Source organism: Echinops telfairi, unplaced genomic scaffold (assembly GCF_000313985.2).
Source record: "Echinops telfairi isolate 266 unplaced genomic scaffold, ASM31398v2 ScPeMD7_7469;HRSCAF=8507_1, whole genome shotgun sequence".
NCBI lineage: Eukaryota > Metazoa > Chordata > Mammalia > Afrosoricida > Tenrecidae > Echinops > Echinops telfairi.
The window spans coordinates 35195533-35206950 of record NW_022111373.1 but is presented as its reverse complement, the minus strand read 5'-3'; positions in this window follow the sequence as shown (position 1 = coordinate 35206950).

Below are 11418 nucleotides of genomic sequence, written 5' to 3'. Positions count from 1 at the left end.
TGAAGGTAATCAAGCGGCCATCAAGCTCAGAAGCAACAAAGCCCACATGGAAGAAGCACACCAGCCTATGCGATCACGAGGTGTCGAAGGGATCAGGTAGCCCATTTGTAGATTACTCGTTCCTAACTTCTACAGCAGATATGCACAACTCAATATGTCATCAGATTTCTTGATTGCTGTTTTCATGAGCAATGCTTGTAGAGCCAAGTAATGACATTCTGGACAACTTGAATCTTTTCTCTGTTTATCATGAAGTTCCTCTTTGTATGTTAATTTATGTTACTGTGGTGGCTTAGGTGTTGCTGTGATGATGGAAACTATGCCACTGATATTTCAAATGCAGGGCCATTTTTATGCCAGGGGAACAAGATCCCGGATGCAAACATATTCTGCAGAGCTTCTTTTATTAAGCCTTAAACAAGACTAAGACAAAACAAATACAATCATCCAGGATTAGAGAAACCATCAGCATCCAAACAGAGGATACTGAACATTGGGGCTAATTATATATGATAGAAAACCATTACAAAACCATGGTTGATAGTATGTGTTCTCCATCACTGTCCTGGGTGAGACTAAAGAAGTAGGAAAAGAATCATGATTGGGATTTGCGCACAATTGCAGATTTTAAAAGTGTTCAGGATTAGTTCTGAGTTTTAAAACACCTGGCCATATGGGGGTCAAGGTGGGACTCATGTGGCCCTGAGTCATAAACACAAGTACTCAATTAAAAAAAATAGTTTATTGCCATACACTTCACATATAATAAATTTAATCGCTCAGTCATTAATCATAATAAGACTTGGCAATCATTACCACAACCAATTTTAGAACTTTTCTTCTCATACTCATTGCTCTTAGCTCCCCATTTCCTCCCATCATTCCCATCCATGCCCCTAGGCAATTATCAGTCCAATTATTGCTCTATAGATCTACCTATGCTAGATTTTACACAAAGAAAATCATACAAAACACAAACAGGAAGCAAACAAATGAAGATTTAAAAAACAACCATTAGATAAACTATAGAAAAAGTTTAATCAAATGGAAAACAGAAATATTTTAATAAACTGAAACCACTTTAAAATGGATTAAAAAGGAGATCAAATGATAAGGTATTACATTTTAACGTAACTACCTCTGCCATAATGGACTTTACAATGCTCTCTGTCTGACAGCAAGGCTGTTCACCTCCCTTGACTATGGCCAGAGTGGATTCACCAGAGGCTTCATCCATGTGTGGATGCTGCAAATGGATTCTGCGCTTCTACTGTTATCCACAGCCTTCTGCAAAGTGAGTGTTCACAATTTAATCCCTGCCATTCCCTCCTTCAGCTTTAGATTTTTAAATTTACAATCTTTGAGTCACACTGGCTGGCGTTCTTCTTCCATGTGAATTTAGTTGAGGCTTCACTTAGCTGGTGCTAAGAGCCCAGATGCCATCCTTTCTGATAGCCAGGCAGCATCTGGTTTCTTCACCACCCAGCACCCAGATCTTCAGTGAGCTCTTCATGAGGGTGAGTATCAAGCAGGGTCATGTCCTAAGAACCAATTGTTCTTAGATAGGGTCTGTAATTAAGTGCAAGCCCCCAGTCCACTTCTAGATCTATAGTTTATCTCTGGTTCACTTTGGAGACATCATTATCATTTTAACTAAAACTAGATAACTTTGAACTTAAACTAGGAAACATCCAGCTATTTTCAGGAAGTCACTGAGAACACCCCCAGGCAATTTTCACAATTCTCTATGCAAGCCTGAGTGAAAACCTGCCCTCCTTCAGTTTGTTCCAGACTTGTCTAAGCAGTTGCCTCACTGTTATTAAATGGCCAGAAAGAACTCAAATGGTGCCTGAACTTATGTCAAGACTCTAATGGGCTTCACAAGCAGACGGAAGCATTCTACAAACCAAGTGCTTTCAATTTTGAGTTCTAATAAAGCCATTATGGACAACTTTTGGAGCCATTATGGAGCTTACAGACTAAGGCAGACCAGGAAGAAGAAGGTGATGATCCACTTCTGAAAAAAACTGGTCTGTGAACATTTTACAAGTTCCTGCAGCACACTGTCAGATAGAATGCTAGAAGATTATCTCCTTAGATTGGAAGGCTCTCCAGATATGACAAGAGAAGCGTTGTCTCCTCCTGTTAGAGTGAAGCACGAGGATGTGCACGGAGTCATGGTCGTGTGGTGGGTTTGAGACACCAGACGTTCCTCTGAAGAAAGATGAGGCTTTCGGCTCCTGCAAATATTTATATCCTCGAAAAGTCCAAAGGGACAGTTCTGTTCTGTCCTGCAAGGTCAAGGTAAGTCCAGAATTGATTGAGTGGTAATGGGTTTGATGTGAGTTAATGATTGATGGAGTTAGGAGTCAGGACCTTTGAGGACCTTTCTTTGCTGATGTGGCATGGCTCAAAATGGGAAGAATAGCTGAAAACCTCCAGTAGTAATTGAAATGTGGATTGTGCAAAGTATGAAACTGGGAAAAGTAAAAGTTGTCAATAATGAAATGGGATGCATATAGATAGATATCCTAGTAAGTTGTGAGCTCAAATGGACTAATATTGGCTATTTTGAATCAAATAATTATGTGGTCTACTGTGGTGGGAATAACAAATTGAAGGGGGACAGTATTACATTCATTATCAAAAAGAACATTTCAGGATCTGTCCTGAAGCACCATGCTGGCAGTGATAGAATAACATCCACTCGTTTACAAGGAAGCTCGGTTACGTGACTATTATTCTCATTCACACACCACCTGCTAATGCCATGGCTAAAGAAATTGAAAATTTTACCAACCTCAGTAGTATAAAACTGGTTAATCATGCAATCAAGATGCATTGATAATTATTGATGGTAACCTAGCCCAGGCGTCCTCAAACTACGGGCTGCGCATCACATGTGGGTCCGCCGAGGACATTTATCCGGCCCACCGGGTGTTTTTGCCCCATTTTGTTTTTTACTTCAAAATAAGATATGTGCAGTGTGCATAGGAATTTGTTCATAGTTTTTTTTAAACTATAGTCCAACCCTCCAACGGGTCTGAGGGACAGTGAACTGGGCCCTGTTTAAAAAGTTGGAGGACCCCTGACGCCTAACTCACAGCCCTGGAGTTGTTTCCAACTCAATGTTCTGCAGGACAGGCAAGAAATGCCCTGTGGGTTTCTGAGACTGTCCGTTTTAATGGAAATAGCAAGCCTCATCTTTTTCCCAAGAAAAAGTGGTGGTTTTCAATTGCTGACTTTGTGGCGAGCAGCCCCCAGGGCTCCTTATCATCGATGACAGGAATGTGAAAATTGGAAGCAAAAAAAGGAATCATAGCATAACAAAATAAAAACCCCATTTCCAAGCCAGATCTCTTTCAGAGGTACAGGGATTAGAAATGCAATATTTGTTTGAGGAACACGATTCAATCCATAACCCTTCTCCATGTGGTTGCCCTAACATCATATCCTCTTTGTGGGTCGGTTATGTTTACCCATCCCAGTATCTCCACAAGTCTTAATCCAGAGTAGCATCTCTCGAAGTGAGAAAATGTCATCGCTTGAGTTACCTGAATCAAGTGTCGATGACTCTGTTACTAGTTGTGCTATCTCACATCTACAAGCACATTAATAACAAATGACTACAGCTAATGGGCACGATCTTGGCAAACAGATCTTGACATTTTATTACTGTACAGAAGTGTTAATGCCACTAACTTCATGGTGCAACTGCACTTTTGCTTCTGCTCTGCCATTTCCTCTGAAGAACAGCACCTGTTATATATGGGAGATGGTCCTTGGGCTGATGAGGCCAAATCCTATGACACCCACCTGCTTAGTCATTCATTTAGTCATTATTTACCAAGTTAAAGTCAGAAAGTACTGAGTCATGTTCATATATGCTGTATTAATCACAGAATTAAACGTGCTATCACCCCTAATTATTTTGACCAATGTCTCATTCTGACTTTGCCTCACTCCCTGGTTATTTAAGTGTCCTCGAGCATCACATAAATAACTTCCAATTGATGAAGTCTTTAGGAACGTTCATGCAGTACCAAAGATCACTTGTAAAAAGTGTGCTTCCTTAGGTGGACAGAAATGTGTGTACAATCACTGGAAAGCAATCTGGTGATTCATTTTACTGCATCTAGAAAGAAGTCATTCCCCTACTGTGGGTAAAAAAATAAAAAATAAATAAAATGCAGAAAATGAGAAATATTTCCATGAGTAATTTCACACATGCTGCTAAGTACCGAAGAGTATTGCCAAGGCTAGCCTTTAATCTCGATGGGAAGCCCTAACAGCTGTAAACTCTTATTTGCTTTCAAATGTACTTTGCAGGGTTATTAGAAAAGATAGGAGGCAAGAAATCCTTCCAAGTTACCTTACTTTATTTGTTGACCTGCTTTTATTATCCTTGCCACTTTATACTTCCTGGCAGCTCAAAGTGTGCATATTTTACCAGCGCCAGGCAGAATTATGAAATAAAACTTAAAGGGCTTTGGTGGGTTTTTCAGTTTTTTATTTTTCTAGTTTTGGGGTTTTTTGTTTTGTTTTCTATTTCTGCCTTCTGGACTCTCACCTACGTTCTCTCCTAGTAAGTTTTTCACCTCTCAAATAAGTTATCTGCCCTGGTTCCCTGTCCAAAATATTTCTTATAGTAATTTCCACGATCTGTTGTCTGTGTTAGGTGACATGGTGTCCGTTCCGACTGATGGTGACTCTATCTACAAGAGAATGAAACTGCCTGGGCCTGAGCCGTCCTCACAATTGTTCGTATGTTTGAGGTGAGCCATTGTTGCAGCCACGGTGTCAGTCCATCCTGTTCAAGGCCTCCTCTTTTTCACCACCCCTCTACTTTACCGAGCATGCTGTCCTACTGCAGGGACTGTCTCTCCCGAAAGCATGTGCACAGAGCCGATGCCTCTCCACCCTGGCTTCTTAGGGGTATTCTGCTTGTACTGCTTCCTAAGACCGATTGGTTTGTTCATTTGGCTGTCAGTACCTTCAATAGTCTTTGCCAGCACCATAATTCAAATTCATCGCTTCTTCTTTGGTCTTTCCTATTCAATGTCCAACTCTCACATGCATCTGAGATGATTGAAGGTACCATGGCTGGGTTCAGGGGCACCTTAGTCCTCAAAGTAACATTCTTGTTTTTCAACACTTGAAAGAGGTCTTGTCAGCAGATACAGTCTCAGGCCAATGGAGATCAATATGATCTCCTGGCCCATGGTAAGAATCTTACATGATAAAAAAAGTGCTGCAAGAGTGCAGTTAGCATCTTGCGGGAATGAGAGGTTCTGAAGTTAGTCTTCAGTCTCATCATCTCCTCATCTCTGAGGCTAGGAGGACATTTGTAGCTTGTGACCAGACTTTGTAATTGCTTCAGCTTTTCTTCCTATGGAAACCCTGGGTTGTATAGTCAATGTGCTCAGTAGCTAACCAAATGGTTAGAAGCTCGAATCCACCCAGAGGTGCCTCCAAAAAAGGCTTTGCAGTCTACTTCTGAAAAATCGGCCATCGAAGGCCGCCTGGAGCATAGTTTTGCTCTATCACAGATGCAGGCATCAAGGGTCGAAAGTGGCAGCTAGTTGCTTCCGACAGTGCTCCACAGTTATGCCTTGGAACTCCTTTGTCTTGGAGTCCTGGAGGCGTCACGGGTCACGTTTTGGGCTGCTCATCCCAAAGTCGGCAGTTCTAAAGATCGCTGTGCGTCGGAATCAACTCTATGGCAGGGAGCTTAGCTTCTTGGTTTTTCACTTTTCGCATTCCAGGCTAAAAACCAAATTGGATTACTTTCCCAACTTTGATACTATCCCCGTGTGTTGGAAAAAGTTCTGAAACTGCCTTCTGCATTCAAAACAATCATAATAACTACTAATGTTGACTATGGAGTATTGTTGGCATGGTAAGCTGCTTAAGGAAAGGTTGCTGCTGAAACCAAGCATCCACTCTACCAGAGAAGACACGGCAGTCAAGAAGACACGGCAGACAAGGATGCACATACAATCTCAAAACCCTGTGGCGTAGTCCTGCTCTGTCCTACAGGACTAATAGGAGTCAGAAATGATCTGGGGGCATCAGTGGGCAGGTGCTATTAACTACCCGAAGGTAGAGTAGGTTGAGTAAGGGATAGTTTTAGTGGAATGTCTATCCACTAAGGTGGCAGTATTTGTACCATGGCAAATGCTACAAACTAGCTGCTCCTCACCCTAGCTCAATGAACAATAAACAATGGCTAGGTCTCCACAGTGAAGGAGCCCTGGTGATGTAGCGGGTTGCTCATTGGGCTTCCAACCCCAAGGTCAGTAATTTGAACCTACAAGCTGCTCTGTGGGAGAAACATGAAGCATCTGCTTCTATCAAGATTTGTAGCTGTGGAAATCCACAGGGCTAGTTCTACTGCCCTTTGTGTTCCACGTGAGTCGGAACCCATCCCATGGCAGTGAGCATATCTCCACAGTATATCATGACCTGCTGCCCAAATCTATAGAGTTCACTCCTTTGTTATTGTTGACTATTTTTATGTATTTGTCATTGTTAAGAATATACACAGCAGAGCAACATAGAGCAATGCAACACCGTTTTTACAGGTACAATTCAGTGACCTTGATTGCATTCTTCAAGTTGTACAACCATTGTCAGCCTCAGTTTTCTAACTCTTCTCTCCGTATTATCATAATTGCACTGCCCACTAATTTTCGGAGCCAATCTCTGGAGTTGCTCCTGTCATTTTGATCCCATATAAATAATTGTTTTTTTAACTTTTTATTATTAAGTGGGTGAAAATCTAGAGAGCAAATTATGAGGTCTATATTCAACAACTCATACACATTTTTCTTTATCTCATTCATGTATTGTCCACTCATATGCCACTTGGCAGGCCCATGTTAGATTCAGAGAGAAAAATGTTACCTGAATGAATGAAGACAGAAAATATTTCTTTTGACAGAGAAAATAATATTGGTTCTGGTCTTTGCTGAAATTTCAAAAAGTCTTTTTGTTGTTTTGTTTTGCTTTATTTTGTATGGGGGTTTATTATTGTTTTTGCATGTATATCTAGATAAGACAGGCAGGATAAACAATCCAGAGGAGAAACAATAGACCGACGGTTGCAGGGGGCCATGGGAGAAGGGGAGGTGAGGCAAAGGAAGGGGGAAGCCAAGAAACCCGGGGACAAGGGAACAACACATGATCTAAAATTGATGGCAAGTAGGGCATAGGATGCCTGGGGGGCTTGATCAAATGCAATGTAGTCAAGAGGAATTAATGAAAGCTGAATGAAGGTCGAACATGATAGTGGGACAAAAATAAAGTAAAAGGAAATAGAGGAAAGAACTAGTTGGCAAAGGACATTTATAGAGGTCTAAATACAGGCATGTACACATGTAAATATATTTATACATAATGACAGGGAAATAGACCTATGTACATATATTTATTTGTATGTTAAGTAGCAAGGTAGCAGGCAGACATTGAGCCTCTACTCAAGTACCCCCTCAACACAAGAACTCTTTGTTCTAATAACCCAGCATTCTCTGATGTTCACCTTACTGACACAATCATTGAAGACAAGATGCGTGCATAAGCAAATGTGGTGAAGAAAGCTGATGGTGCCCGGCTATCAAAATATATAGCATCTGGGGTCTTAAAGGCTTGAAGGTAAACAGTGGCCATCTAGTTGAGAAGCAACAAAGCCCACATGGAAGAAGCACACCAGCCTGTGGGATCACAAAGTGTCAATGGGATCAAGTATCAGGCATCAAAGACCCAGAAAAAAAAATCATATCAATGTGAATGAGGGCGTGTGTGGAGTGGAGACCCAAAGCCCATCTGTAGACAACTGGACATCCCCTCACAAAAGGGTCACAAGGAAGTGACGAGTTAGTCACAGTGCAGTATAGCACCAATGAAACATACAACTTTCATCTAGTTCTTTAATGCTTCCTCCCCTCCACTGTCATGACCCCAATTCTACCTTACAAATCTTGCTAGACCAGAGCATGTATACTGGCACAAATAAGAGTTTGCAACACAGGGAATCCAGGACAGACAAACCCCTCAGGACCAATAATGAGAGTAGCGATACCAGGAAGGTAAGGGGAAGATGTGGGGAGAAAGGGAGGACCAATCGCAATGATCCACATCCTCCAACCACCCAGGGTGGATGAACAACAAAAATGTGAATGAAGAGAGATAGTGGATGGTGTAAGATATGAAAATAATAATAATTTATCATTTATCAGGGATCCATGAGGGTGAGAGGGTGGAGGAGGGAGGGAGGGAAAAAGAGAGGAGATGATACCAAGGGCTCAAGTAGAAATAAAATGTTTTGAAAATGATGATGGAAACATATGTACAAATGTGTTTGATACAATTGATGTGTGGGTTGTTATAAGAGCTGTAAGAACCCCTGATAAAATGATTTTTTTTAAAGGGAGTCTTAATCCATCTGAAAACACCTGTTTTGTGTGGCACAGCATTCTCGTACTTATTGCAGAGCTTCAGTGATTTGGGAAGATGCCCACTTGAATTCTGTTAAAATTTTCATATTAACCCTTACCTCAAAATAGTCCCCACCCCAACCTGCCTTGGCACAAAAATATATCCTTTTTAATAAAAAGGCACCTTAACAAGACTAAGCCAAGTGTCTTTCTGAAAGTACTTGTGTGTAGTCATTATCTCCCTGAGGGCCATGTTTAGATACATTTTGTTTGGAGTACACCTGTACATATATGAACTGAACCCTAGTCTTAATACTTCTAGACTTGCCCCTCATATTTCAGAAGAGTTAAGAAGAGAGAATATACGAACATTCACTTCGGAAAACCTAGGTTCCAGCTTCAGCCCAACCATATGAGGCGCGCGAATCCTTGTGAAAACAAGTGGCCTCTTGGACCGTCAGTGTTTTTGTCCACAAGTGAGAAAGATGCTCAGGACACCTCAGTGGATTTGAGAGGCTCCGAGGAGCTTATGGAAGTTACAGGGCTTTGTACACAGACAACTGTCCTACAAACATAGAGGGGACTAGACGCAATGAGTAAATCCCACCTTCAGAGGGAGCGAGTCAGACTTGAAATCCTCCTATTCTCGTCCTCACGCTGTGACTCCTGTGGCTTCAACTTGCCTGAGCCTCTACTTATTTTTCCATAGATTAATTGGGAAGTTGAATGGAGATGTTGTAAATAAAGGGCCTGTCTCTTTATTTTTTCTAATCAGCCAGTGCAAATATCTTCCCGTTTGGGACGGTATTATTGTTCTAAGAGAACCACTAATATTTTAGTGGTTCGAGTGGGTTCTGGAGCCAGATTGCCTGCTCTAAACCCCTAGCTCTGCTACTTGTTAACTCTGTGATATTGAGTATGTCATTTCTCGGGTCTTCTGTTGTTGTTTCTATTTCTAATAGTATCTGTTGTGGGTGACTAACTAGCCAATTATCATAGGGCAGAAGAGGTTACTTGTCTGTAAGATATTCTGTGCTAAACCCAGGATAGTTCCAGGCAAAGTCATTCCTACACCGACCCCATAGCATTTTAGTACGACGAAAGCAGTTATGCACATAAAGTGTTTAGAACAGCACCAGCAGTGTGTAAGTCTTACAGTAATCCTAGTTATCACTGGAGTTCTGGAGCATAGTGGGTTATATGTTGGGCAGCTAACCACAGGCCAACAGTTCAAACACCACCAATCACTCCAGAGGAGGAAGATAAGGCTTTCTACTCCTCTGAAGATTCAGTCCGAGAAACCCACAGGACTCCTGGAGACCCAGAGTTCTACTCCACAGTTGACTCATAGGGCCCCTCTGAGTCAAAACTGACTCAATGGTAGTGAGTTTATAGTGTTTTTGAGCTATCACTGAAGTCCTTGGGTGGTTCAAGCTCAAATACTCAGTAGCTAACTGGAAAGTTGGAGAATTGAGTCTAGAGTATCTCGGAAGAAAGGTCTGGTGATTTGCCTTTGAAAAATCAGCTATTAAAAATCTTCTGGAGCATAGTGGTGCTCTGACACCCGGGGTACCTTTAGTGGGCTGCTAATTGATGGTAACCACCGTGGTTGTTTGTAATCGCCATTATCTCTCAGGAAGCCTTCCTTTGGTCCAACGGTTGAATGGTCTGATTTAAGGGCATAGTGACAAACTGTAGTAGATACTCAAGGATAGAAAGGTCTCTTCAGAACCACTTATTTGTCCTCAGGGACAGCCGTTGACCGAGGCCCTGTGCCTGGCAATGTTCTCAATCATCCGTATTATTACTGGGCCTTAGATAGAGGAAGCCACGTCGATCATTGCCTCTGCCTTAGGCCTAGGATTGCCCTTCTTTTTTGCTTTGAGCCTATAGTTAAAGGGGAAAAGAGGATGGAGAAGAAGGGAGACCATATTTGTTTGGGGGTTTTTTTGAGACCAGGGTTTTTTGAGGTCGCTTGTCCAATCTGGCCAGGCTCTAGGACAGGAGTGGAGAACATCCAGCCCTTGGGTCACATAACAACCTCACTACCATAGAGTCGATGCCAACTCATGGCAACCCGATAGGACAGGGTAGAACTGCTTCTGTGAGTTTCAGGGACTAACACTTTATGGGAGTAGAAAGCCCCTCAGAGTGGCTAGTGGTTTTGAATTGCTGACCTTCCAGCTATCAGCCTGATGGGTAACCACTATACCACCAGGGCTCCTCTCGGGTTATATAAGGCTACAAAATCATCAATACTAGCTAATATCACATGCCACACCAAAGAGAAGCACTGCCAGCCACCTCATTAAACAAATAAACAACTCACTACTATTAAGTCAATGGAGATTCATAGCAACACTGTGGGTAGACCACCCTTGTGAGTTTTCTGAGACTGTAAGGGGTGAGTTAGTTAAATGTTGGATCAAATATAGTAGACTGAATTTTAAGATGATAAGTTCCTATGACCCATGAATGATGTGATAAATGTCCAAAGGGTCCTTGGGAGAAAAAGGTTCTGCCTTCCTGCTCTCAGGGGTGAGAGGAGGTAAAACTAGGGCTGCGTTTCAACTCCCAGGCATCATCTTTTTCTCCCCGAGCAGGTGCACGCTCCAACGGGGGCCCAGGAAGGCACAGTGTTTTCCTGATACTTTCATTAAACATTAATGTAGGCATTTGATATGTTAGTTCTATGCTTGCCTCTGAGGCTTGGATCACCTGTCTGAGTTCCAGTCCTGCCTCTGTCACTGTGAGTGGGGTGACCATGTTTCATCTTTACGGTGTTTCTTCGGCTGAGAAATAAAGGTGCTATAATAGCAGGACCAACACCACGACACTGCTGTGAGAATTACATGTGATCATCGATATATTAAACTTCTCTCATGCTCTGTGTTAAAATATTTCAATCGATGTATTACACCTGCCAAGTGGTAATTTACCAGTAGTTAGTTATTGGTGTATACTAAGAGTGTGGTGGGTGGTG